Raw genomic sequence first — 27,329 nt, 5'->3', positions numbered from 1 at the left:
ATGTTTTCAAATGCTGTCATGAGCCTTGGATTGTGACTAGCAAAGTGAAGCCTTTTGAAAGAGCTAAAGCACTGCAAAACGGAATTGAAGGAGAATCTTACAGGGGATTCTGAGCAGTGTCTGCATACATGCAGTCAGATAAAGGTGCTGAAAGCTTGAGCTACTCTCAATGTCATGCTGCCCTTCCCCGGAGTAAATCTGTTACATTGAAAGAATGCTTCTGGCAGGTTCAAAAAGGGACCCTTGTTAATTGGAGAAATCAATGATTTCGAATGAATTCTGTATGCGTTAAAAGACAGCTATACACAGAAAACATGCAGGACACTGCTCATGATGTTTCCCGAGCAGAAACACAGTGCGTTTTTCCAAGCCATTTGACAAAGCCCACCCACTGAAAACTGCAGCAGATCGTGTAAAGACGTTCAACTTTGTAACTACTGCACGCACAGGAAGCAGAATAAATTCCTCTTTTCAAACTGTCAAAGGTTTGCTTTGCGAACGCTGCAGGACATCGCACAATCTCTTTTGAACGGGGACAAACGATTTCTTATGGGGCGCAGTAAGTACAGACGTTTAAAATGCTCCACTCATGCCGACGATGCAGCATGAAGAAGCGCAACCTAACGTTTGACAGACAAAAGCCAGGCGCCGCTACGAGCAATATGAAATCATACTGACAGCACACGGCGTTTCGCGCTGACACAAAAGTAATCTCGACAGACGCTGTTCTCTGCATAAAGCTGAAAGAGCTAAAGAGCGTTTCTGTTGACACGTAACAAGCTCGTTTCTTTCTACCATGATATCACCGTGACCAAATCTGTCTTTAAACACCTTGCTCAGTCTCTGACGAGACTGTCAAAAATTGCTTTCGCCGATTGTATTGCAAACCGGCGGAAGCGGGGTATTGGGAAAAGTTTTCAACTAGCAATAATCGCGCCTCGGCTAAACCTCACAGGCTGCAAAGGAACAAGTAATAGGTTTATTCCATGCTGAAAAAAAGAAGAAAGAGAACACAACGTTTCGGCCGTCGAGCCTTCTTCAGGTGTGAGAGAGACAGGGCAGTAGGCAAAGGTAAAGTAGCGGGAGAACAAAGGTTGAGAGGGAGGAGGAGTGAGAGGCGGGAGCAGGGGACAGAAAGAGAGGCCAATCAAGAGGTGTGAAGTCAGAATGGGTGCAGAGAGGTGTGAAATGAAACTTCCAATGAATGGAGAAAATTTAAAAGAACAGTAATCTGTCGTTAAGGGAAGGGAGAATGTGTGATCCTAGCTGCAGAATAATTTTAGTGTCGGTGGTCTTTCTGATGTATGAGTTCGGAAAACCGTCTTTGAGAACACAAACGGAGAGATTAGAGTGGTCGTGGCCGTCAGAGGTGAAATGAGAAACAATGGGCTTGGAGAGATCTTTAATCTTCACAGCCCTGACGTGTTCTCTGAAGCGGTCTCCGAGTCTCCTTCCTGTTTCCCCAATGTAGATGGCTGGGCATTTACTGCAAGAGATACAGTAAATAAGGTTGCTGGAGGTTACCCACCTGAACCTAAACCTCACAGGCTACGATACTGCCACTGCGCAAAGCTGACGGTTGCCAGGCAACCGCGGGGATCCTATGGAAATCGTTATCGATCGTCTCATGGCATGTCGTTGCTATAACGCTTCATATTTGTCGTCTTCTTCTTCTTCTATCTTGAGGTTTTGAAGAATTTCATGACAGACAAGGGCTCCGTTGGGAACAAAGGGCGTTGTGAGAAAACCGTTGCTTATTTTCAGCAGCAGAAATACAACACTTTAAATACAAGATGACAGAACAATGACGAAGGGCATGCCGGGAGGAACTCATACACTACAGAGGAAAGGGGGCGGGCAAGTACAGTTCACATTCAAGCCACAAGTACTCTTCTTGGATGTTGCACAAACAAATCCTAACGTCTTGAAAGCATTGCAGCATGTTTGTGTCCCACTTCCCGTGGCTGCGGGACGACTGACACGAACGGACAAACACAATCTGTGGCGTTTAGCGTGACATAGTCTTGCAGGCATCGTGCTGTCTCACTGCAATACTATACCGCTGGAGGAAACAGTCCATCTGGCCATGAAACTCATTTGAACGTCTAGCTACAGCAACTAACAATATCATGATTTATTCAGGATGTGTGGAATCAGCACGTCCCGGAGACAGCTTCCGAAATCGTGAGCATTCTCTGGTGGTAGGGGCGTTCAAGATGGCGCTCAGGTGGGAGGTAAAGTTTAGTGGTTGGGGAGTTTTTTTGAGTTTTTCATGACCTGAATGTTAATTTTTGCTTTTTTTGACTACAGAAAAATAAGGACTTAACACTAGTTGTTTAAACTTCAGTTATAATTGAAAGAAAAAAAAACGATTTTTTTTTAGGTTTAAAAAGTCCGATATGAGTAACACTGGGAAAAGAAAAGAGAGTGCTGGGTCTTCGAAGGAGAACTCTAAGATACCTCAATCGTATATGTATAGCACTACAAAAAAATCGATGGCAACTAAAGGGAAAAGTGAAGCAGCTGCAGGGGCAGCAAGAGGGCGGAGGCGCCGCGCGCCCGGCCGAAGTGTTGGACCGGTGCGCTTTACGTGCTGAAATAAACACGCGACAGCCCCGAAATGTTTCCAGAGTGCTGTGCACTGAAGACTTGCCTGGTGCTCCTCCGTGCAGATTCTTTGTCCTCCTCCAGTGTGGGACGAGCCAACACAAGGGAGCGCATTCGCCAACATCCAGGCACGCAATGCGATTTGGAAAGCAGCTCCTTTCCAAAGAGTTGCACACGAACGATCCTTCAGTCCCGCTCGGGGGGCACGGAACCCCCGCCACACACAGCTTCAAGTAGCGAGTCAGGTGCCTGGATGTTGGCGAATGCGCTCCCTTGTGTTGGCTCGTCCCGCACTGGAGGAGGACCAGGCAAGTCTTCACCAGACAAAAACCTCCAGTGCACAGCACTCTGGAAACATTTCGCGGCTTTCGCGTGTTTATTTCAGCACGTAAAGCTCACCGGTCCAACACGTCGGCCGGGCGCGCGGCGCCTCCGCCCTCTTGTGGCCTTGCGGCGTCAGAGCAAGAGGCTCCTTCTCGCTGCCCTTCCGCTGTGTTGCAGGGCCCCGAGAGGGAACCCGGAGCGCGCACTTTGTGGGGGGCGGGGGACCGCGTTCGCGCTCTGCCCCCGGTCTCTTGCGCGAGTACTAAATCTCACGGACAGGGGGGCCTCGTCATTGATTGTTACAGGTGAGACGGGGATTAGGAGGAGACCCCGACTGATGGGTAAAGGGGAGCACTAACACCAGAGGGACACCCCCGGCGTCTCTTTTTGAGAGACGCCCTGGGGTTTCCTAATGGCCAAGGAGGGTCGGGACCTCGGTTTGACGCCTCCCCCGAAGGACGGCGCCTGTTTGTGCAGCAGAGTGTCGCCATCAGGAGGCTGGGGCGTAAGAGAGCCACACAGCCCGCAGGGTGAGCGCTCCCTACTGGTCCCAGTCACACCTCTTGCAGGAGCAGCAGCAACCGGAGCTTTTCCGGGGTGGAATCTCCCATCCGGGTGCCGGCCAGGCTCACACCTGCTGGGCTGCCCCGGGGGTGAGCCCAGTCGAGAGTCGCAGGGCCAGATCTAGTCACCGGGGAGAAACGATACAAGTGAAGGATTGCTCGGCTCTCGGCACTTGAAAAGACCGACAAATGTCTCATTCCCGCAGGAGCTGAATGTACCCGCATGTGTGGTGTCGTCTTCTTCCCCCGCCCCGCTGTGTTTGCTGTATTGTCTCTGAAGCCGGCCCCCCCGAGACAAGACGGGCTTTTCCTGTGCCCCAATTAACACTTTACAGGTGCCATTCCCCGGCATTGTGGCCATTGTCGGTGCTCACACGCGATAAGATAAGGCGGAGGAGAGCGGGGCATGCCCAGCGGCAGACATTCAAGGAGGGGGCAGTGCGAGGTGAGGTGAGGTGCGACACGCCGGAGCCCCGACGCAGCTAATGCGGAGCACTTGTTGGACTGGCATCGAAAGGACGTGTGCGCACGGAGCGAGCCTTCCCTGCGGCGGAGCGCGGGAACTTTCTCCCCCCCTCCCGCTGCAGGAGTTGTGTGCACTGCAGCGGTGCCGAGAGAAAAGCACAGAAGGCAGCAGGCTCTGGAGAGCAGGTAAGAGACGGAGCCTTGTGGGCAGGCGAGCAGCCTGTGGTCACGCCTTGCATGGAGAGCGTCATGCAGCTGTCAATCATTTCGCAGCCACGCCCCCTCTTCATCTTCTCTCTGCCTTAAGCGTCTCCGCCACTCTCTCTTGACATTTCATTTCAGCATGTCAGAAGTCCGAGTGACGTTTTTAATGGCTGAGTGAGGGCACGATGCTGAAGCAGAGAGGTCACTTCAGCCAGAGAAACTTGTGCTAGGTGAGATCTGAAAGACGGACTCGCAACAGAAATAGACCAAAAAAGTATCGGTGAGATCAAAAGGCAAATGCAACATCCAGCAGAGGGCGTCTAAAGATTAGGGAACGGGCGACTGAAATCCATATGAGGCAAACTTTCCGGCTGTGTACTGCAGCTGGCCTCGTTGGCGTAGTTAGTAGCGCGTCAGTCTCATCATCTGAAGGTCCTGAGTTTGATCCTCACACGGGGTGGGGCTGCTTCCTCTCTTGCTCTTTTCAAACACTTGCGGCAACTGTTCGCTCATAACCACGTCTGGAATGCTTGACCTTTACACGGGGGAGAAGCAACGCCGCATCCCTTTTCTAAAGAACATTCACATTCAGAAATAAGTCAAGAAATTTGACATTACTTTTGCTGTCAGCCTGCCTATGTTGCCAAAGAAAGATTCACTCGGCGTCAACATGACAGAACAGCGATCACTTGAAAACACTGTTCCACACTCCGTAAGCAAGAACTTCAGTGTTTGCAGTCACCCGATATGCCGATAGTCAAAGGAGCACAAAACACAAAGCGTCAAAAGACAAGATGAGTTGATGGAAAGAGCGTTGAATTGATGAGCACAAAAGTTCAGCTCGTACAATAGGCAACGAAGGTCCCGGCGTCATCATCGCACTTGAAAGGACTGCCTTGCAGACTAAGGGCAGTGGGAGGTTGCTGTTTTGAGATGGAGGCATTGGGATGGTGGGCCGAGATCTATTCTTCTTAAGGAATTCTTCATCGTGAAAGATCGGTCCACAGGTCATCCAAAGAACTTACAAATTTTTGGGACTCAGGGAATCACGTGGTTCCGGAAGGGAGTGAAGTGCTCAAACACATGACATGCCCCCTTGATCTCACATGCACAATTCTGCTGCAACATGCACAGCTACCATCCACACCAGGCAGTGGGGCTTCAGCAGAATTTGCTACGCCACCTGCAATTACATATCCAGCTGCACACATATACATGACCCCTCTGTCCTTTTCAGGATCTCAAAAAAAAGCATAGCGTGGTTTTCCTGCAACCCGATTGACCGCATCTCCCTCAGAATGTGCCCCATTGCATTCATTGCTGAAGCAGGATGGAGGCTAACGGACATGCCAGAACAGTTAGGCTCAGCGATCTCTCCAAAATATTGTGGTTGTAGTGGAAGAAATATGGTTTAAATTGTACCTTGGTATTTCAAACTCTCTCTAGAATGTTATCCATTTCTATTTTATTTTGACAGGAACTGGCTAATGACACTAGATGAAAAGAGAAGAAAGAAAACACAACGTTTCGGCCGTGGAGCCTTCTTCAGGTGTGAGGGCTCCACGGCTGAATTGTTGTGTTTTCTTTCTTCTCTTTTAAGCATGGAATAGACCTATTACTTGTTCCTTTGCAGCCTACGCATGCTGACACAGCTCCCCACCTGAACTGCTAATGATGCCTGGTAGCTTGTGGTACTTGGGTATTGTCTTATGTTTGCTCAAACTGCATATGTGTGATTGCATATTTTTGGGTATTTTCATATGTCAATATTTAATTCACTGACATTCCTGTATGCTTGGAAGAAAGGTAGATTGGATTTGGCACAGGACGCCTGCCCATATTTGTTGATCATTGTTGGGCTGGAAAAACAATGATAAAAAGTGTATGAAAAAAGCTCTCTCCAATATTTCCCTTCTCTTCGCCATGGTTACACTGCCTGTTCTTTCCGTCTTTTGTCCTTCTACAAAGATTCCAGGGCTCTTTTTCCATCATAATATCAGAAGCCAAAAAATAACCATCTAATGTGTAAACAGCATTTGTAATGTTGGTAGCTGGAAGAGGTTAAGTATGTTTGCAAGACCTAGTTGATTACACCACAGACTTACTTTGTTGTTGTCAGTTTTTTTTTTCTCTTTTAAAGGCTGTAGGTGGGGTGTGATGGACTGTACCACTATCATAGAAGATTTTTTCAGGACACATCGCAGTTCCATAGTAGAATTTATCAATAGTAGAATTCCATAGGACCTTATTTACCAACATATTACCCAGTGTGAGACTCTGCCAGTAAACCTCAGAGCATTGAGTTCTCCACTGATAAAGATGGCTGTCTGAAGTCATGAAATCCACTGCTGGGATGCCTGAGAGACAGTAATTGAATCTTGGCTGGAATTAGGCTTTCTATTAGTGTTGATCTTTGGGAATTATGTGGTAAAAAGGGAAAACTCCTTTACTTTAGTCACTTTGAATGTTCAAATGTACAGAACCTGCAAAACTAAGCAATGAAAAAAATCCATCACCACTCTCATGATAGCATAACTCATAGTCTCTGCTGTTGTGTAACAATACACACTTTCAATTTTCTTATCGCCTGTCTCCAGAGAGAATGTTGTTAGTGCTGATGACCTTGAATTAGACCTTGTTGACTCTGTAAAACAATCTTCCTCTGCTTAGATTTTCACTCAGATTGATTTTGTTCTCAGATTATTCCTGGCAGGACTGAGTTTCTGGGAAATGAAAAGTGAAAGAAAAAGTACAGAAGATCAGCCCTTGAATATACAACATTGTGCAGTGAGATTGTTAAATGTATTAGCTGCTATCCCGTGCTAGAGCCTGTCGTGGTAAGCAGTGGATGACAGGATCTAGCACAGATACTAATGAAACACTGTTAATGAAAGATAAAACACTTGAGTCTTATTTTAGTTTTCCATTTCCCTTTCATTTGTGATGTACTGTACAACAGGCCACAGAACATGCACAAAAACAGATATGCACACATTCACACCAGGCAATGACAGTCTGCCCAGTCAGAATCTGAGCTGAGGTATCAGAATTCTGAATTCCCTGAATTCTGTCATGGATCATCCACAATAAGGGCAATGTTTGAACACGAGGATCCCCAGGAGAGAGCCTAGTAACATAAATCTTGGAGCAAAAGCAGATGATTATCTTCATAGTTTGTGTGGTTGAGCCAAAGTTGAGCAGGAGGATATGTGAGTCACCATTCTTAGAAATGGATCCAACTTCAGACAGGCGTCAAAAGTAAGAGTATACAGTGCTGGGGCAATGACACTTCAATGATCAGAAGGATAACAAGAGTTTTAATGCATTGAAATTGATTTTCTGGTGATGCACACTGTCATGGAACTATTAATTTTTAAGGATCACTTACTGACGTCAGACAGCTGCCAATTCTCCAGACTGGAAGGATGAACAGTTTATCCCCCTAGGTACCATATTTCCATATTTCGAAGCATTGGAATAATACATGTCATACAGCAACATAAAAACAGGAAGACAAGTATCACAGCCCCTATAATCGGTGTTAGTAACTTAAAAGAAAAACATTCCCCCTGGCCAAAACAGTGATTCTAACCAGGAGAGAAAAGCCGGTGTATCTTTTATGCCTCTCTCTTTATTCACCTTGTCTTTTAGTTCTTTCAAATGCTGAATAGCGAGCGTAAGATTTCCGTAATCATAGTCATTAGCTGGAATATATGTACAACAGGAGTCTCCTACTAAAGCATAGACTCCTCCAGATGCTGCATTTTGAAGGTCCAGCACGAACCTGTTCTGAAGTGCCATTAATCTAACTCCCCTTAATTCTTGTTTGATAGCGTCTAACGTGATATTAATAAAAGAGTACATTTCATAAAAAGTCGCATGGGTGAGGCTGTAGACTGAGGCATTAAAGCACATATATAACAAGATGCATTAAATTTCTTTAACTTTACAGTATGATTTATAAATTTATACCACAAATTACTCATATCCCCCTCATTATCAGTTTCATTCAGCCAGTTTGTATACAAAGAGGCTTCGTGTTTAGATTCTTCCTCTTTTGGGGTGGTGACAGGCTTCTACATAAAAAGGAAAAAGGCTGTGCACATCAGTCCCAAGCAGGTTATCCCCATCTGTCCTTGTGGAGACATCACTCCTGCGCTTTGCTCAGTTCGTTTGTGACCTTTTTACAGTGGGAAGCATGAATCCAGGGCACCATTTCTGTGACCTTCACAGCAGTGGCAGTGGTCAGCAGCACCTGGTACAGCCCCCTCCACCTGAGTGAACACCATTTCTTTTTCCTGAAGTCTTTCACCAGAATCCAGTCTCCTTATTCACTCATTAGTTCTTACAGCACAGGTAAATCCCTGTGGGCTGGAGCCCAGCATAATCCTAGGCTTTTTTGGTCAACATTGGTCAACAGATTGGTCAACAACTGGGTAATAACTCTTAGAAAAATCTACACATTGTTCCCCTGCCTCAGCTGTGACGTTTTGCAGAACAATTCTAGCTGAAGTTGTAAAATTTCTCTTTGTTCCGTTCCTGCAAAACATCTTATTATGAACAAATAAACCACAATAATCATTTGCATCTAGGGGAATCACTCCCAAGGGTAACCCCCCTTAAAGCTATATTGTTCTACCCATCAGGTTCTGCCACTAGATAAGAGAACCTTTCCCATGAAATCATTTTTTGACCTTCATGATCCCTTCAGGGCGTACAATTAGCACAGAAGCAGCAGCTTTAGTCCACATGTTTTTCAAACAGGATATTAACGATATGATCATAACGAATAATACCAGACCCACAAATATGTATTGAACCAGAGACCCTCTCCATGTTCCTAGCACAGACTGTAGCCATGCACCAATACCCCAATCATCTGGATTGCAGGATTTACGAAGAAAATTATTTTCGCAGTAATTAATTTATTATATTTACTATATTTATTATACACGTGTAAATTAATTACTGCGAAAATCATTTACTTCGTACACTGTGCAGAGTGCCGTATACTCCTAGTTGCGGCACACACGATACATACAGTAAAAAGCCTCAGGCACTGTGTTAGATGTGTTTTCGACGTTATATATGCGTTTATTAATGTCGTCGATTTTACGGTTGCAATTCGACGTTGATTATACGTCGAGGCGACGTATATATACGTATAGCCGTATTTTCGCCGTGAATATACGTATATTCGACGAATCAATGCCCACTGGGTAAACTCTTGAGCAAACTCTGAACCAACTCTAAGGAAACTAATCCGATTAGACGTTACTTTGACTCATCTTTTTACGCTCAGTGCTGGATTGCTCAAACTCCAGCTAGGGTTAGGGTTAGCATTCCCACGCTACTTAGACACTTTGTTTACGCTCAGTGCTGGATTTTGGGAACTTCAGGACGAGTGGGAATTTTCTCCTATCTGTCAATTCTGTTTTGTTTTGGAGACTCTTGGCTGCCTATGTTGTACAGTGCAGCGTGAAGGAAACATTTTCCAAAACTGTGTCAGCTCAAAAGTTGTAAGAAAACCTCTCCAGCTGCTTTAACTCTCTTCATATTTGTCATTTAATGTGACACTCGATGTATAACTGGAGCCTCACATATGCAAATGGTGAGGCTCCAGTTCAACACCACTTTACAGTATCTGACAAAAGCATGGCAGACTGTGCCATGACCGGCAGATAACTTCTGCTTATTTTTACCATATTAAACATTGGAAATCCAACCACTTGCATTTGTGACACTTGATTTTGACTCCACCTAAGACACTCTTAAATCTTCAAACACTTTTCTCTTCTCCCGCAACACTCTTGTCTGTCGGCACTATGTGGCAGCGTTGCATGACAACCCATCTCACCACGGAAAGGAACCTAACAGCTTTGGTAAGAGAGGAGAAAAGAACCTGGCCCGTACGGGGATCGAACCCGTGACCTTGGCGTTATTAGCACCACGCTCTAACCAACTGAGCTAACCGGCCTCACGACGGTGGTCCTCTCTGTGCTGCAAATAATCGAACTCAGGGAATTTCTTTTGCCCTCCTTTGAATAGAAAGCCGTGTAATTCAGTGTACGGGCTTTCTCGTGCAGTTTCATGGTTCTTGTAACCCAAATCCTACACTGGCCTGAAGAGTCCCCCCATTTCACAGCATTTTTCAGCTGATTTAAAATGTACCTAAAGGAGAAGCATTATTGAAGACCATCAATTACCAAGAGCTTTTGTCAAAGGTTTTGGTGGTCATTTTTAATGACCACAGAGCACTATGACCTCGGTTTTACATCTCATCCGAAAGACAGCGCCCTTTTACAACACAGCGTCTCCGTCACTATACTGGGGCATTGGGACCCGCACAGACCTCAGGGTGAGCGCCCCCCCGCCGGCACCATTAACACCGCTTCCAGCTGGAAGCTTTGTTTTTCCCTGTAGCTTACCCTCATCCGGGTACTGACCTGGCTCACACCTGCTAAGCTTCAGTGGGTTTTCAGTTGTGAGTTGCAAGGGGATGCAAGTGATGGAGCTGCTCGCTGCAAAAGCCACTACATTGGCCGGGAATCAAACCCAAGCCTCCCGCGTGGCAGGCAAGAATTCTACCACTGAACCACCAATGCTCAGTGTCTGGGCCTTCAAAAAAGACGCTTTTTTGGTGCTCTGTGCAAAAAGCGTCGACATATGCTTCCAGCTGCAAAATGCCATTCGCGGATGCTGAAGAATTTATTTTCAAGGCAGCGGGTACAAGCGATTGGGCGTTTTAAAACCACCAGGAACAGCAAGGAGGCGCGCTTCTTTGCTTGCGCCGGAACACACCGACTGGAGGCGGACAACGTAGTCGGCAGGATTCGAACCTGCGCGGGGAGACCCCAATGGATTTCTAGTCCATCGCCTTAACCACTCGGCCACGACTACAGCAAGCCCCGCTGCCGCTGCGTTGTTGCTACAATCTTACCTGGATCGCGAGGCGCCGGCGGAAGCTTATTTCAAAGTCGTTCTCCGTTTCAAAAAAACATTTCCAAAATACAAGCCTTGCAGACAGACACGCCTCAGAGGACTTAAGGGTGGCTTCATGTCGGAATGATAAAGTCTCCCCGTCCGGACATGAAAATTCCACTTTGTTACACACAAAAAAAGAATCAACAACAGAGAAATGCCCACAAGCATTTGAAAAGCCGCACCACGTCGCACTTGAAATACCTCTTACATTAGTGGTAGACGCAGGAATCGCCTTTTTATTTACGCTCTTACCAACGCGATGGAAAGCAAAACAAAGCAAAGCAGAGCAAAACAAAACGAACAAACGAAAACCCTCACGTCCCGCACTTGCATATAACGCCGTTACGTGCCCAAGCGGTATTGTACGTCATCCTAGCACTGCACCCCGAGGCGTACGGCATATGGGAACGAACACACGCCACGAATCGTCTCGAATCGCTCCCTACAGCTGTAAGGCGCCTTAAAGCATGCACCCCCAATTTTCTTCTTTGCGCATCTGTGAAAGGTAAACTCTTGAGCAAACTCTGAACCACCTCTAAGGAAACTAATCCGATTAGACGTTACTTTGACTCATCCTTTAAGGGACCTTTCTTAATTGGAGAAATCAATGATTTCGAATGAATTCTGTATGCGTTAAAAGACAGCTATACACAGAAAACATGCAGGACACTGCTCATGATGTTTCCCGAGCCGAAACACAGTGCGTTTTTCCAAGCCATCTGACCAAGCCTGCCCACTGAAAACTGCAGGAGATCGTGTAAAGACGTTCAAGTTTGTAACTACTGCACGCACAGGAAGCAGAATAAATTCCTCTATTCAAACTGTCAAAGGTTTGCTTTGCGAACGCCGCAGGACATCGCACAATCTCTTTTGAACAGGGACAAACGATTTCTTATGGGGCGCAGTAAGTACAGACGTTTAAAAAGCTCCACTCATGCCAATGATGCAGCATGAAGAAGCGCAACCTAAAGTTTGCATTCCTAGCACTGTTGCAACCTAGCACTGTTGCATTCCCCGCATCAGTAGCTAAGAGAATATAATTTACGACTCTTGTTAATGCAGTTTCAGAAACCAGACTGAAATTTCTCAAGTATATTATTTGAATCCATTTGATGTTGGGCAACAACTATTCTTTCAAGACTTTTAGATTGAAATGGGACCTTTGAGACAGGCCTGTAGTTGTTAAGAACTTGTTGATCCAAATTTGACTTCTTAAGAGCGGTCTAACAACCGCTACCTTAAATTGATCAGGTACAACGCCTGACGCAAGCGATGCATTCATCATACTAATTATAGGTCCTGCCAGTCCTTCGAGGGAATCTTTGACTAGCTGAGTGGGGATGGGATCTAGCGAACAGGTGGTTGACTTTGTCTTACGTCTGTGTTCATGAGTCCACCATAAGAAGAAATCTGAACAGGAGTGGTGATCATGCGAGGTCACCACGGAGGAAACCACTGCTCTCCCCCCAAAAAAAACCACCACTGCCCCTCTCAAGTTTGCTAAAGACCACATGGATGTTCCACAACTCCTGGAACAATGTTCTGTGGACAGACGTGACAAAAGTTGAACTTGTTGGTAAATGTGCACAGCGTTATGTTTGGAGATAACAAAACACCGCATACCAACTCCAAAACCTCATCCCACCTGGGAAGCATGGCGGAGGCTGTACGGCTTGCAATCATCGAGGGACCGATGAATTCCAAGATGTATCAGGAAATTCTACAGCAGAATGTCAGGGTGTCTGCCTGTGATCTAAAACTCGAAAGACGCTGGGTCATGCAGCATGACAAAAACAAAGGAGTACATCAACAACAGAGTGGCTGAAACAGTAGAAATTCCGTATGTTGGGATGGCCAAGTAAGAGTCCTGACACACACGCTTTCACTCATATGAGCTACACGGCTACCAAGATGATCTCAGATGCGCCGAGCTGGTACGGAACATATTGAACTGATCGACGGCGAATTGTCTCTCAGACAGGCTTTTCACCTCTAAGCTCCCTTACTGACAGTGATCAGCTAGGTAGTAAAACAGTCAGCTGCTTCTAAGCCTTAAACAGCTGCATCTCGGCGCTTCCACGGAGAGATGATTTGAAAGCCGAACATCGCCCATTGGGAACACCTTACTATCACTAGTTTAAGAGACTCTTAAGGTCTTGCAGAGGTGCCTGTCTAATAGCATGCGCTTTGCAAGCTATAGGTGTTTAGGCTGAGGCAGAATGCCTGTTAACAAAATGTTTTTCTAAAGGGGCCTCGCACTCTTTTCCAAGCAATGGTCACCATCCCCACCGAGTGTCACAATGTAGTCATGTCCTAGGACATCACCTGTTAGTCTCCATTTGTCTGCAACCAACACTTTAGGTTACGGGGTCACAACCGCACCCCGGAGACCAGAGGAGCCGTTGGCATTCTGGCGGCGCAGATTGGGCTGAAGATGGGGCGCTTGAATCTCGCTGTTGGAGGCCGTCTGAAACTGACCCAAGCCTTTCCCTTGAATTAAATGTAAATAAGAAATGAACCCCAGATGCACATGGAATCAATCACGTGTTTCCTTTGAGCCGTTTCAGAGACTGCTCCAGAGTTTACCTTGCACAGATGCGCAAAGATTAATGATGGGGGTGCACGCTTCCAGGCGTCTTACAACTGTAGGGACTGATTAGAGACAATTCGTAGCTTGTGCTCATTTCCCTCTATTCCCCGTGTTGCAGTGGTAGGATGACTTAAATTCCTGCTTCGACACGTAACGGGATTATAATCAAGTGCAGGAGCTGAGGGCTTTAGTTTTGTTTCGTTTTCCATGGCGTTCGTAAGCGCGCAAATCAAAGGCAATTCCTGCGTCTAACACGAATGTAAATGCTTTTGAAAGTGCAGTGTGGTGCAGCTTGTAAAATCCTTGTCCACATTTGTGGTTTGTTGATGTTTTTTCTGTCTGCCAAAGTTGCATTTTGACATCCGGACTGGGGGACTTTATCATTTGAACGTGAAGCCAGCCTTAAACCCTCTGAGGCGTGTCTGTCTGCCGGCACGAATCTTGTGAAAGGTATTTTTTTTAACGGAGAGCAACTTTAAAAAGGTTTCCGCAGCCACCTCGCAGTCCGTGTTTGATTATAGGAGGAATGCGGCGGCGGGGAGCTCGCATTTGTCGTGCTCGAGTGGTTAAGGCGATGGGCTCGAAATGCGTTGGGGCTTCCCCGCGCAGGTTCGAAACCTGCCGACTCCGGCGTCTGCCGCACGTCGCCTTGTGCCTGCGCGGCAGAGGCGAAGTGCCGCTTCTCCTTTTCTGGTACTATAAAAACGCTAAATCGCTTGGCCCCGCTGCCATGGAAAGCAATTCTTCAGATAACCACACATTTTGCGTTCGCACCTCTGGTGCTCTACTTATGCCTTTGAAAACCTAATGAATAAAGCTGTAAGAACCGACACGATGTGTAGGTGCTCTTAAAGCACGCAGTAAAGAACTGTTAACAGCAAGGGTTTCAGTGGGTTAACTGAGGAGAAGGCGTGATCGCTAATTGTTGACTTTTTATTTGGTGTTAGAAACACTCTTACTGTGCATGACGTGCAACAAATGTAGCCACAGAAATTGCATCACGCTTTCATGTATGCTATTGCAGACACCAACGTTGCCTAGATAGAAAACCGAAATAGCCGTGGGTTTGCTTGCTGGTCTGAAGGATCTCTCTTCGAATCTCTATCATTTGTCAATGGAAGTAAAAGGCGCTGCAATCTGATACGTTCAGAATCAAACCCGCAGCTGTTGTTCGACTTTATTTCTTGACTAATTACAACTGAGTGTCGCATGAGCAGTTACATAAACTTGTCTGGTATATTTGAACACAAATGCCGTTCTTCAATTAAAACTAACAGTACATTGTCAGGGACATTCAGTTCTATACAAACAAGAGACAGACAAGAGAATATTTCTACCGTTCATGTGGACTACGTGTTGACTTACTGATCGGAATAATTGAAAGGTTCGGGCTCATAGCCGATGGAGTGCGTGCTAATTAGAACAGCAACGCTGAGCTCTCAGCACCGTATTGAGCCCAGGTGTTTTTCTAAAGCTGTCAGGTGCAGTTCATTTACATGAAGGAAATCTCTTACTGGGTACGATTACAATGCAGTAAGTAGCACAGACTACTTAGGGAGTAGCCCGATGCATTTAAAAACGACCCGAGCCAGGCAGGAGTCGAACCTGCAATCTCCTGATCCGTAGTCAGACGCGTTATCCATTGGGCCACTGGCCCTGGTATGACACTGCAGGACTGTAACCCAGTGAGATCAGCACTGCAACTAGTAAAATATTACCCCCAGTCCATTCTTTTCCAAAAGTGAGAAACACCTGTTTTCTACATTTTGTCTGTTTTAAAACCATATCTTTTTAAACCAAACCAAGAGTTTGTCTTTTGCACTGATATTCTGATTCATTTCGATTTCAAAGAAAAAAAAAACATTATCTTCCAAAGCATCATAAAATTGTCCATTCTTCCAGACTCTACTTCTCTCTTGTAGTAGTACAGCAGACCTTTCCAGGTGAGCAGATCACAGAGTCTGAAATATGCTTCCTCCATCAAGCAAAGTACCTGAACATGACTCTGTCTTCATAAAAGCGCCCCTGTAATAAAGAAATTAAATCCGAAATCAAGAGGGCAGTTGCCTACTGAAGTTCAAGAAGTCATCAATTTTAACCTAGCAACACATTAACGGCTGCATCTATACAAGTACGATTCTAGAAATGCTCACCAGATTACGTTTTAAGAAGGAACTGCGCCTCAGGTTCCGCCGAGATCTTAACTTGGATGGCAGGATTCAGAGTCCGGAGTGCGGACTGATGGCGCACGGAGGGTCCACATACTGTGGATCCCTCAGTTTTCTTCCGCGTGTTTAAACCGCCAGCGTGTGACTCCCCTGTCCCCGTGACCTCATTGCTCTGCTCTCGCCTCTGTGCAGCTGAGCCCGACTCATGGTAAAGTGGAAAACAATATGCCCTCAACGTGGGATTTACTCTGGATCGAGGATAGATGTCACCTTTTTATCGTTGAACAGGATGTATGTGATGTGGCGACTAGGTTCAATTTTGTATCCTTTTAAAAGATTAAGGACTGGGGTGAGCGTGATTTACCACCCTTTCAGCTAAGAACCCGACATGAGCACCGTTTAAGCTGCATAGACTCGGTCGTTTAACTCTTCTCCATTAGCAGGGTTAAGGTTAAAGAAAAAAAACATTGCTGACTTCTTTTTTTTTGCCAGCCGCTAGTGCTGATTAGCAATGTTTGTATTTCATGTTTTGCAAGTTGCATCCATTTTAAGAAAAACAAGTCGCGTTAAAGACAGGAAATGAATACTTGCATTTAATTAAGTCTAGCCGTAGGCGGTTGTCTGTAAGGACCAGTTCTGTTCAAGAAGACAGAACAAAGAAGGCACCACTGGGATTAGGACTCAGGATCTCCTGTTTAAGAGACAAGCACTTTAACCAACTAAGCCACGGCGCCCCGGGATAGTTGTCCTTTTGCAGCCACTTGGACACACCACTCAGACACATCTGCATTCGGTGTGTGCTCCGCCTGCTCGCTGAGCAAGTTGCCACCTTTATACAATAGCAACATCGACACCAAGAGAAAGGATGACAAATGGCTTTTATCTGGAACTTTTCATGTCCAAGGAGCTCAATGTGCTTTCTGTGTACAACAGGGCCACTGAACTCCACACTGGCCACTGAACCACAGCAGTGGCTTGCTGGCTTGACATCTCCCAAGGAAAATGTTGAAATCGCATGTGGAACAGGAAAAGGACCCTCGAGTACGAGGGAAAAAAAATAAAAAGATCATCTGGAGCGCGCCAACCCATGTCTGGACAGCCCAGTTTCGTCGACAAGGTGGCCGAGTGGTTAAGGCGATGGACTATTAATTCATTGTGTTCTACATGCATGGGTTTGAATCAATTCCTCGTCGCTCTCTATGTCTGACACGTGTGCCTGTTCGACGTTGGCCCTCCTTTTGTTTGCTCCAGTACTAGAGCCTTACATTTTCTAGCGGTGGCTGAACATGGTATAGTAGGCTAACGTCGGTATCGAGCAGTGACAGTAACAGTATTTACATGCCCGTGCTGCCAAGTGGCTCTGGGTTGATACCGCGTTTTCACTTACTTGCAACGCAAACGGAGAAAGCGATTTTTGACAGTCTCTCGAGAGACTGCACTAGGTGTTTAGGGATAGACTTTGTCAGTTCCCCCTGGGATGATGGCCTCTCAAATAGTTTGTGATTCCTCTAGACGTTTATACAGTAGAAGCCTGCTTCGTGGCTTAAATCCAAGCTAATGTAACGAGATAGAGGTCTGATGCAGAACTGCGAATTCAATGAACGGGAACAGTACAGTACATTGCACTGTATGTGTGAGGAAAGCTGCCCCCTTCTGTCCTTGTCGACCGAACAGAGGACTGTAAAGGATACCGCCAAGAAACTTTAGGATGCTGGTAGGAATACAGCTCCAAAGAAGCCCCTTTGGGTGTTATGTCATCAAAAAGTAAGAACAGCGACTCTCCCTTTGATCAAATGCGCAACAGAGCTGTTTTCCGTGGAGCAGGTTTCAGACCCGTAGACCTGTTTTATTTGTAGGGCAGGGCGCATTCCCAAATGCGAATCTCCTGTTTTAGAAATGCTTTGGGCGGCGTGAAGTGAAAATAAGAAATGGACTCCAGATGCACATGGAAGCAATCAAGTGTTTCATCCGAGCTGTTTCAAAGACTGCTCAAGAGCTTTCCTTTCACAGAGGCACAACGATTAATGATGGGGGTGCACCCTTCAATGCGCCTTACGACTCTAGGGAGTGATTGAGACGATTCGTAGCGTGTGCTAATTTCCCTCTATTCCCCGTGTTGCAGTAGTAGGATGACGTAAATTCCTGCTTCGACACGTAATGGCATTATAATCAAGTGCAAGAGCTGAGGGCTTTAGTTTTGTTTCGTTTTCCATGGCGTTTGTAAGCACGCAAATCAAAGGCAATTCCTGTGTCTAACAGGAATGTAAATGCTTTTGAAAGTGCAGTGTGGTGCAGCTTGTAAAATCCTTATCCACATTTGTGGTTTGTTGCTGTTTTTTTTGTCTGCCAAAACTGCATTTTGACATCCGGACGGGGAGACTTTATCATTTGAACGTGAAGCCAGCCTTAAACCCTCTGAGGCGTGTCTGTCTGCCGGCACGTATTTTGTCAAAGGTATTTATTTTTTTTTAACGGAGAGCGACTTTGAAAAGGTTTCCGCAGCCACGTCGCACTCCGTGTTAGATTAAAGGAGGAATGCGGCGATGGCGAACTCGCTGTAGTCGTGGCCGAGTGGTTAAGGCGATGGACTCGAAATCCGTTGGGGACTCCCCGCGCAGGTTTGAATCCTGCCGACTATGGCGTCTGCCGCACGTCTCCTTATGCCTGCGCGGCAAAGGCGAAGTGCTGCTTCTCCTTTCCTGGTACTATAAAAACGCTAAATCGCTTGGCCCCGCTGCCATGGAAATGAGTTCTTCAGATAACCACACATCTTGCGTTCGCACCTCTGGTGTTGTACTTATGCCTTTGAAAACCTAATGAATAAAACTGAAAGAACCGACACAATATATAGGTGCTCGTAAAGCACGCATTAAAGAACTGTTAACAGCTTGGGTTTCAGTGGGTTAACTGAGGAGAAGGCGTGATCGCTAATTGTTGACATTGTATTTGGTGTTAGAAACATTCTTACTGTGCATGACGTGGAACAAATGTAGCCACAGAAATTGCATCACGCTTTCATGTATGCTATTGCAGACACCAACGTTGCCTAGATAGAAAACCGAAATAGCCGTGGGTTTGCTTGCTGGTCTGAAGGATCTCTCTTCGAATCTCTATCATTTGTCAATGGAAGTAAAAGGCGCTGCACAGAGAGGACCACTGTCGTGAGGCCGGTTAGCTCAGTTGGTTAGAGCATGGTGCTAATAACGCCAAAGTCGCGGGTTCGAGCCCCTTACTGGCCAGGTCCTTTTCTCCTCTCTTACCAAAGCTGTTAGGTTCCTTTCCGTGGTGAGATGGGTTGTCATGCAATGCTGCCACATAGTGCCGACAGGCAATTAATATACAAAAATGAAGAGAGTTAAAGCAGCTGGAGAGGTTCTCTTACAACTTTTGAGCTGACACAGTTTTGGAAAATGTTTCCTTCACGCTGCACTGTACCATATAGGCAGCCAAGAGTCTCCAAAACAAAACAGAATTGACAGTCATATAATGTCCATTAACCCCGGTTTTAAACGCAGCATCATGTCTGCCATCATAAGAATATGAGTCCAATATTTTAGAATATAGTCAGAATGACTTCTAACCTTACCTGTGGTCTCTTTAATCCCTATTGCTCAATGCATGGTGTACGTACTGCATACATGTGTCTTGAGAATGAGGAATGGGCCCCTGAGACAGTCATTTGCCTGTTTCACAAATGATCGTATTTTACTAGAGATTCTGTTTGGGATTCAGATGTGCATTCGGACAGCAATCCCTTTCAAGAAATGATACGTTCTGGATGAGGTCAAAGGTGCTGGAACACTGTATTTAGGATGTGTTTGCAGTGATTGTGTGTCTCCTGCTTCAACGCAGTGATGTATAGATGTGCTCCTGTAATTTATTGGTACAAGCCCAGGGCAGTAAGCAGTCTGAGGATTTATTTCCAGACGGCATAGAACAGTGAAGCAGTGAAGTAGTGCAACACACTGGATCATTATATTATTAGATTCTATTCTACTTAAATTATTACATTATACACAACTTGAGTTCATTTTAAAAATTAAAAGGTAATAAAAGGAATGCATTTTCATGAGAAAGATAATACCGATATGCATGTGATAATCTTCCTTATATCATGTCGTGCATCATTTGGACACTTTGTGGGCTTGAAATACAAAGAAAATCATGTTCTATGGTACAAGACAAATACAAAACTTAAGCTTTTATTTTAATTAGATTTGTTTATTAAGCATAAGCAATCATTTATTACATTAATATATGTGAAAATGACATTTTAGCACCATAATATTACATACAGGTCTCTAGCTTCAACACAGTGATATATATATATATGCTCAGTGATTTATTGGTACATGCCCAGGGCAATAATCAGAATCAGTATTTATTTCCATACGGGCTACAGGTAGTGTTGTGAAATACTTCAACACACTGGATCGCAGATTTAGACCCCCTGCACTCTTACTCCTTAAAAACCAAGGAAATGAAGATATGTAGCAATCACATTGTAACAGGGGTGACAGTGACTTAATGCTTATACTAGTGGACTTCTGGTACCTTTAGGGTACGGTGTTCCCTGAAGGGCTCTCAAACCCCGCATTTCAGATGCCTAGCTGTATCGCTGATGTGTTGCACCTCAGAATCACTTTTAAACCTTACCTCTGGTATCTTTAATCCCTATTGTTCAACGCATGGTGAAAGTATTGCATAAATGTGTCTGAAAATGAGCAATGGGCATCTGAGAGACTCATTTGCCTGTTTCACAAATGATCATATTTGACTAGAGATTCTGTTTGGGATTCAGTTGTGCATTCTGACAGCAATCTCTTTCAAAAAATGATTTTACCTAATCGCGGCTTTGCCCTTCTTGCCTCTTTGGACAATATCTCCATCTTGTGGTCGTTGTTGGTAATGTCTAGACAATATCTCCATCTTGTGGTCGTTGTTGGTAATGTTTTCTTATGCTCTTTTTTTATTTCAATTCTCTATTAGTTGATTCTAGAATCTCGACAATAGAGTTGAAAACATCAGTTTTATAGCAGACAATATGACATTATTTATAGTCCAATTAGAAATGTATTACCCTGTTTTTAACATAATAACAAATTAAAATTGATTAAAACTAAGTTTGGAACACCAGGGAACATAAAAAATGATTTTTAGGAAAACCATGAGGTTCTCTGTGTCCGATGCCTGCAAGGGGAGAAAGCTAGAATCCTTTGATTTTTCAAAATTTGAAAATAAACATTATATAACAACAGCTTTCATTCCTAGGAGTGAAAAACAACCATTTTTGAAGACATATTAGTTTCTAAAATACTACAATAAAGTTAAAAACATCCATTTTATATTACATTATTTTTTGTGAAATAATTAAATTGGCTTATTTCTCTCGCATTAAATTGGCTACAAATGCAAGAATTCAACCAGATATTCTTGTAAAATGTATACTGTTGCATTGCAGTTAGTTAATGTAGTTAGTCCATAATCAGCAATCTAAACTTTATTGTTAAGCTTTAATGATTGATGTTGTACCAGTAACCTTTAGAAATACTATAGTACTTCACAAATGCTTTGTGTGTTTGGAAATCTTTTGAGTAAAAGCCTTATAAAAATAGGTTTAGTTTTTACAGGACATCACAAAGAAATAGGATGGTATAATTCTTATAATTGCTTAGTGATTGTATTTGGAAGATTATGCACTAAACAGACTTCAGGGATGCCAGTGGATCATTGTGCTATTTGGAATTATTCCAAAAATCAAGTGACCTATTTGCTGAAGTATTTTTAGTATTATTTATTTAGTATTAATAAAGAATAGATTTATTAAAGTCATGCGATGTGCAAGCGGGATATGTAAAATAATTGAAAATAAAGTTTTTTATTATTGTTATAGAGAAACATGATCAGATTTTCCCTGGTTCAGAAAAAAGACGATTAAAATCTGTAATCTTTCCACTTGTATGTCATCAGACATTAACGAGTACAACCCCCCTCTCTGCCGGAGTGTTGGCTGTGACGAATTAAACCAATTTCACAGGTATTTTCAAAGTAGGAAGTACAGTGTTAACTAGTAGATGGCCTCCTCAATGAAATCGCTTCAACATGCTAATGCGTTGGTGTAACAGTCCCGGCGTGGCAAGCTTCCAATGTCAACTCGACTCGATTGGAAGACAATGAACGTATTTTAGCCCTAAATGAATTAATAGCAAACATGGTTTACATAAAATACATTTTTCCAAGAAAGTTTATAATAATACGATCTATAGTTGAAATCTGAGCCTAAATATAAAGAAAAAAGCATTTTCAGAGAGCAATCACGCTGTGTTTATGTAGAAAAAGCGATTAGGTTTATGAGCAATCTAATTACCTATTTGCTTAAAACGCTATATAAAATAAAGTTTATTTAAAGATGAATGATAAGTGTCGCAGTTTAAATAATTTTCGTAGTAGGGCTTGGACAGATTCCAAGTGCATTTTTGCAATTTACGTTGCATTGTCCAATGTGATGTTGTAATACAGTTTAGAATACAGTAAGTCTAAACTGTATCAGCTTTATTTATGGGTTGCAATTTAGAAAAAGTCAAAAACCGCACTCAAAATGCAATTTAGAGCTTTCTGGCAAGAGGAGACACCCAAATTATAATGTAACATGCCACTGTTTGTGCATGAACAAAGTTATACTGCAATTTTCCTTAGATACGCGATTAAAAAAAAAAATTTTTGAATCCCCGGCCAAACACATTCCATAAGAATCAGCGCTTTTATACAGTATATCGCCTTTAAACACATATATTTAAACACCCGTTTACGATTTAAATCAAAACGCGATTCAAATCAATATAAATGTTTATTTTGTAACGCATAGGTGACTATTCATTGTTATTAAAAAGACGTAAATTCGATCATGTTGTGATATTTAGAAATATAAATTTGTTTTGATGTGAGTGAGGTTTTATTTAATCTCTGACCAAGGGAAATGTTTCATTTTTTCAAAGAAATGTTTGTTAAAAATTAAAGTCATAGTTCCATGAGATTCAACCACAGACCATGTGACATAGGAGTCAGGAACCTAACCCACAGCACCACCAGCGCAGACACATGCTGAGTGCTGAAAAAGCACTACAGAAACATTATCGACTATAAAATAATGTAATTAGGCACAGAAGAAGTTTACAGCACAGTACAATAATAAATGCTGACCATGAGTTTAGAAGCATAAATTACCTTACACTCAATTTAAACACAAGCTGTCTTTAGCCCTCTAAGCTGGTTCATACAGAAATGTAGAGAACCAGGTTCAGAACACACAGCTTCATTAGCGAATACATATGCAGAACATCTAGAGAAGATGTTTTACAGAGGATGGATTTTTAGAAACATCCCATCAGTGACATCACTGAAGTCAACTCCTAGGTAACTGTCGTGTGGATAGTTTCACAAGAATCAGACAAAGGTTTAAGCATCGCTTATTTTAGATAAAACTGCAAAAAAACAACAACAACCCATAATGTACTTCTTTGCGGCTCTGTTTGCCCAAATCATATATTCACAACGTGAAATTAGAAAATAATATTACGTAACCAAAAACCGCAATATGGAAACAGAACCTGTGTAATTGTTGACAGATGATGTACTCGTAACATTTTTACAAGACGAACTACAACATTTAAAAAATGACTTGTATGTACTTGATATCTCTAATCAATCCACTGCACTGCATTAAAACAAAACGAAAACTAAAACGCCCTGGGCATACTGTTTTGCGCTTCTTATCAGTTGCTCAAAAGCAATTTGACTGTATGAAATGCATAATATAAACCTAGAAACATATACGTGAGGAGTATTTACGTAGAATCGGTGTCAAGACATACCTCTCAAATACTGTAAATCAAGTTAAAAATATCTCAAGACCGATTCTGGTCATAATGAAACCATGTTTCGTGTATGTTTTCTTTAAAGTACCGAGACCAGCCATATACTGTATGTTTATGTTCCAAAATTAATATCGTTTATGGCCTTCACACGCGTTGCAGTATGCTCCTATTCTTTTTATGCTCAGGCACTAAGATTTCCCTTCAGTGGTATAATTCCATATAAATATTCAATACTTAAACGGGCACAGTTAAGACATTAAATATACATATACATATACATATACAAACTGTATACAGTACAGTTTGCGTACGGTAATATGTTTATGTTCCTAAATCAACCTCTTTTATGAGCATGTGAAAGGCATGGTGAATCGATTCTCAAAAATTACTGTACTTTGCATGATTGGAAAAAAATGCGTGATTGCGAAATGCTGTGGTGTTACTTTTACAAAGATGGTCAATGAAAAAAATAATGTGGACCAGGGCAATACTTTGAGTTTACAGCTTGTCCAAGGTCATTTATTATTAATACTATTAGTAATATTTTCATTAAAGACTTTGATGGCTACAGCTCAAACATGAGAAGTTGAGCTTTATTAGCTCCACCTTGCGGAAATTCTGGATACTATTATTTTGCTAGCGGTATTTACCGGTAACTCGCGGTATTTACCGGTAACTTGTGGTAGACTGCGTACAGCGTACGCCCGCACATTTTGAATGGCTGCACCTGTAGCAATCATATTGTAGCAGACACTCAATTGACTGTTTCACAAATGATCATATTTTACTAGAGATTCTGTTTGGGATACGGATGTGCATTCTGACAGCAATCTCTTACAAAAAATGATTTTACCTTATCGCGGCTTTGCCCTTCTTGCCTCTTTGGACAATATCTCCATCTTGTGGTCGTTGTTGGTAATGTCTAGACAATATCTCCATCTTGTGGTCGTTGTTGGTAATGTCTTCTTATAGATAGATACTTTATTGATCCCGTGAGGGAAATTGCAGTGCAAAAGCAGCTTAACACACACAACACAGCCACAGTGTAACGAATTATATAATAATAGTACAATACTGTATATATACTGTATATATATATGAAACAGAAATAGAAACAGAAAAAGGAATCGCTTACTCACCTGGAGAATCTCTGTAGGAATATCTAGCATTTATCAATGGAAATAAAAGCTGCTTTAATACAGTGCATGTTGAAACTCAAACCCTCAGCTGCTGTTCTTGTTTGTTTTGGGACAAATTGCAACTGAGCATCGCATGAGCCCTTACGTACCCTTATCTGTTAGGGAATTTCAAGGGAGGAGTTAGGTCAGAATGGCTAGGCTGCAAAACAACAAGTAAAGATTTATTCCAAGATGAAACCTTGTGGCGGTTTTCTTATCTTTTCAGCATGGACTAAACTTTTACGTGTTCCTTATATGCTATATATGTATATATTAGCACCAATGTCGTTCTTAAAAACTAACATGAAATTGTCAGGGACATTCAGCTATATACAAAGACGAGACAGACAAAGTAATAATTCTATATTAACGTGGCCTACATATTGATGCAATGATCGAACTAACTGACGTGTTCTGATTCAGATCCCCTGCAGTTCATGCCAATTAGAACAATAGCAATGCTGAGTCCTCCCCACCCTACTGAGCACAAATTCAGCTGCTCTCCAGTTCTGTTCTGCATGTTTTTTCATTGCAATTGAGCTCGGAGCTGGAGATGATCTCCATACAGTTCTGTGTTAACTAGCCCGCACTTGCGTGCTAATTTACGGGTTGTGGTAGATGCTTTTCTATAGTTCATATACATAACGGCAACCTGTTACCGAGGAACCTGAGAGGTTTAAAAGCCTCACGAGCCAGGCAGGACTCGAACCTACAATCTTCTGATCCGAAGTCAGACGCGTTATCCATTACGCCACTGGCCCATAGAACTTACGCTTGCACTCCACCACAGAGAGCTCTACACTGCTACCAGTAGTACACTTCCCCATCTAAATTTTCACAGCAAGAAACTTGTGTTTCCTACTATTTTTATCAGGTTTAAAATATCATCTCCTTAAAACAGAAAAAGTGTTGATGTGTCGTGCTGAAATTCCGATTGATTTTGAATTCAAAGAAAAAAGGTTTTCTTCCAAAACACCATGAAATTGTCACATCTTGCAGACAATAGGTGTATTCCATGTTGAAAAGAGAAGAAAGAAAACCATGGAGCCTTTTACAGGTGTGAGGCTTCTTCAGGTGTGAGAAGACCTCACAGCCGAAACACTGTGTTTCCGTTCTTCTCTTTTCAGCATGCAATAAACCTATTACTTGTTCCTTTGCAGCCGAGGCATGCTGACGTAGCTACCCAGCTGAACATCTTGCAGACTCTACAGTACTTCTCTCCTGTAGAAGTAAAGCAGGGCTTGCTGGGTGAGCTTTTGCTCCGGTAAATTAGGTCACGTGTCATGTTAAATCACTTCTTCTAAACACAACATTTGCTGGTGCTAGCTTTCCCCATGAAAAGATACATTTCCCTTACAGTACATGACATATCGTTTTTATTCTATCAATAAGTATAGAAATAAAACAAAAGAAAAAATGTTGTCGCCAAAGAATGCACAGCTCTGTCGCCTTGGGGAGGTGTCAAGGGCATTGAGCTCCTTGGACATGAGAAGTGCCAGATAAATGCCATTTCTCATCATTTCTCTTGGCGTCAGTTCTGCTATTAAATGGGACGGAGGCAACGGGCTCAGAGAGCAGGTTAAGTGCACACCGAACGCAGATGTGTCCAAGTGTCTGTAAAAGCGCGGTGCTCTGCTGGCGCTGTTCCCTAGTGGCTTAAAGTGCCTGCCTAGTAAGCAGGCGATCCTGGGTCTGAATACCAGCGGTGCCTCTCTCCGTGTCTTGTTGTGCCGCATGTCTCATTTCAGACAAACATGTACAGCTTGGTTCAGTTTAATGCAAGAATTCATTTCCTTTCTGGAATAACTTGTTTTTGAAGAAATCCATACAGCTTGTGAATGATGAAATCCATTTCTTGGTTGTCAGTGGAAAAAGATTGCCGGCTGCAAGAAGCGCAAGTGATTGTTTTCTTTGACCAAAAACCTGCAAATGTAGGGCACACAAAAGACTGTCAGACTCTGTGGTGCTGAAAAGTTGGTGGTTCAAGCCCCTCCAGTATGCGTGTCTCAGTTTTTCCAATGTAAACATCATCACCATCGCTAAAGAGGATGGCGCAGAAGGCTCCACAGCTGAAACGTTGTGCTTCTTTTCTTCTCTTTTCAGCATGGAGTAAACCTTTGCTTTATCCTTTGCAGCCTAAGCATGCTGACGCAGCTACCTTTCTCTTAACACGCCTCAATCATTATTCACCAAAACGATCAGCAGAATAAGTCGCCTTTGTGGTGATGTCACTCCTCTGCTTCACAAATGTCCTTAGTGACGGGCCATTTCTTTCTGCCATTTTTCCGGAGCGGTTATTGATTGCTCCATCATTTCCCTCTTACTTTCCATCATTAGATTGAAAAAAAAAAACAGAAACAGGCTGACAGGAC

At 43.5% G+C, this 27,329-nt stretch overlaps 6 non-coding genes across 6 annotated transcripts; 1 reads left to right on the top strand and 5 right to left on the bottom strand.

Moving 5' to 3' along the window:
- Nucleotides 1-840: 840 nt before the first annotated feature.
- Nucleotides 841-980, bottom strand: LOC138235538 (U4 spliceosomal RNA). Its single transcript, XR_011188216.1, has one exon. It is a non-coding gene; the product is annotated as a U4 spliceosomal RNA (small nuclear RNA).
- Nucleotides 981-10,066: 9,086 nt separating this feature from the next.
- On the bottom strand, nucleotides 10,067-10,140 carry trnai-aau (transfer RNA isoleucine (anticodon AAU)). The gene has a single exon. It is a non-coding gene; the product is annotated as a tRNA-Ile (tRNA).
- An 841-nt stretch (nucleotides 10,141-10,981) lies between these two features.
- On the bottom strand, nucleotides 10,982-11,063 carry trnas-aga (transfer RNA serine (anticodon AGA)). Its single transcript has one exon. It is a non-coding gene; the product is annotated as a tRNA-Ser (tRNA).
- Nucleotides 11,064-15,321: 4,258 nt separating this feature from the next.
- On the bottom strand, nucleotides 15,322-15,394 carry trnar-acg (transfer RNA arginine (anticodon ACG)). Its single transcript has one exon. It is a non-coding gene; the product is annotated as a tRNA-Arg (tRNA).
- Nucleotides 15,395-18,462: 3,068 nt separating this feature from the next.
- Nucleotides 18,463-18,544, top strand: trnas-cga (transfer RNA serine (anticodon CGA)). The gene has a single exon. It is a non-coding gene; the product is annotated as a tRNA-Ser (tRNA).
- A 7,101-nt stretch (nucleotides 18,545-25,645) lies between these two features.
- On the bottom strand, nucleotides 25,646-25,718 carry trnar-ucg (transfer RNA arginine (anticodon UCG)). Its single transcript has one exon. It is a non-coding gene; the product is annotated as a tRNA-Arg (tRNA).
- Nucleotides 25,719-27,329: the final 1,611 nt, after the last annotated feature.

The sequence above is a fragment of the Lepisosteus oculatus genome, unplaced genomic scaffold (assembly GCF_040954835.1).
Source record: "Lepisosteus oculatus isolate fLepOcu1 unplaced genomic scaffold, fLepOcu1.hap2 HAP2_SCAFFOLD_82, whole genome shotgun sequence".
Classification (NCBI taxonomy): domain Eukaryota; kingdom Metazoa; phylum Chordata; class Actinopteri; order Semionotiformes; family Lepisosteidae; genus Lepisosteus; species Lepisosteus oculatus.
This window is presented reverse-complemented; position numbering and strand designations above follow the sequence as displayed.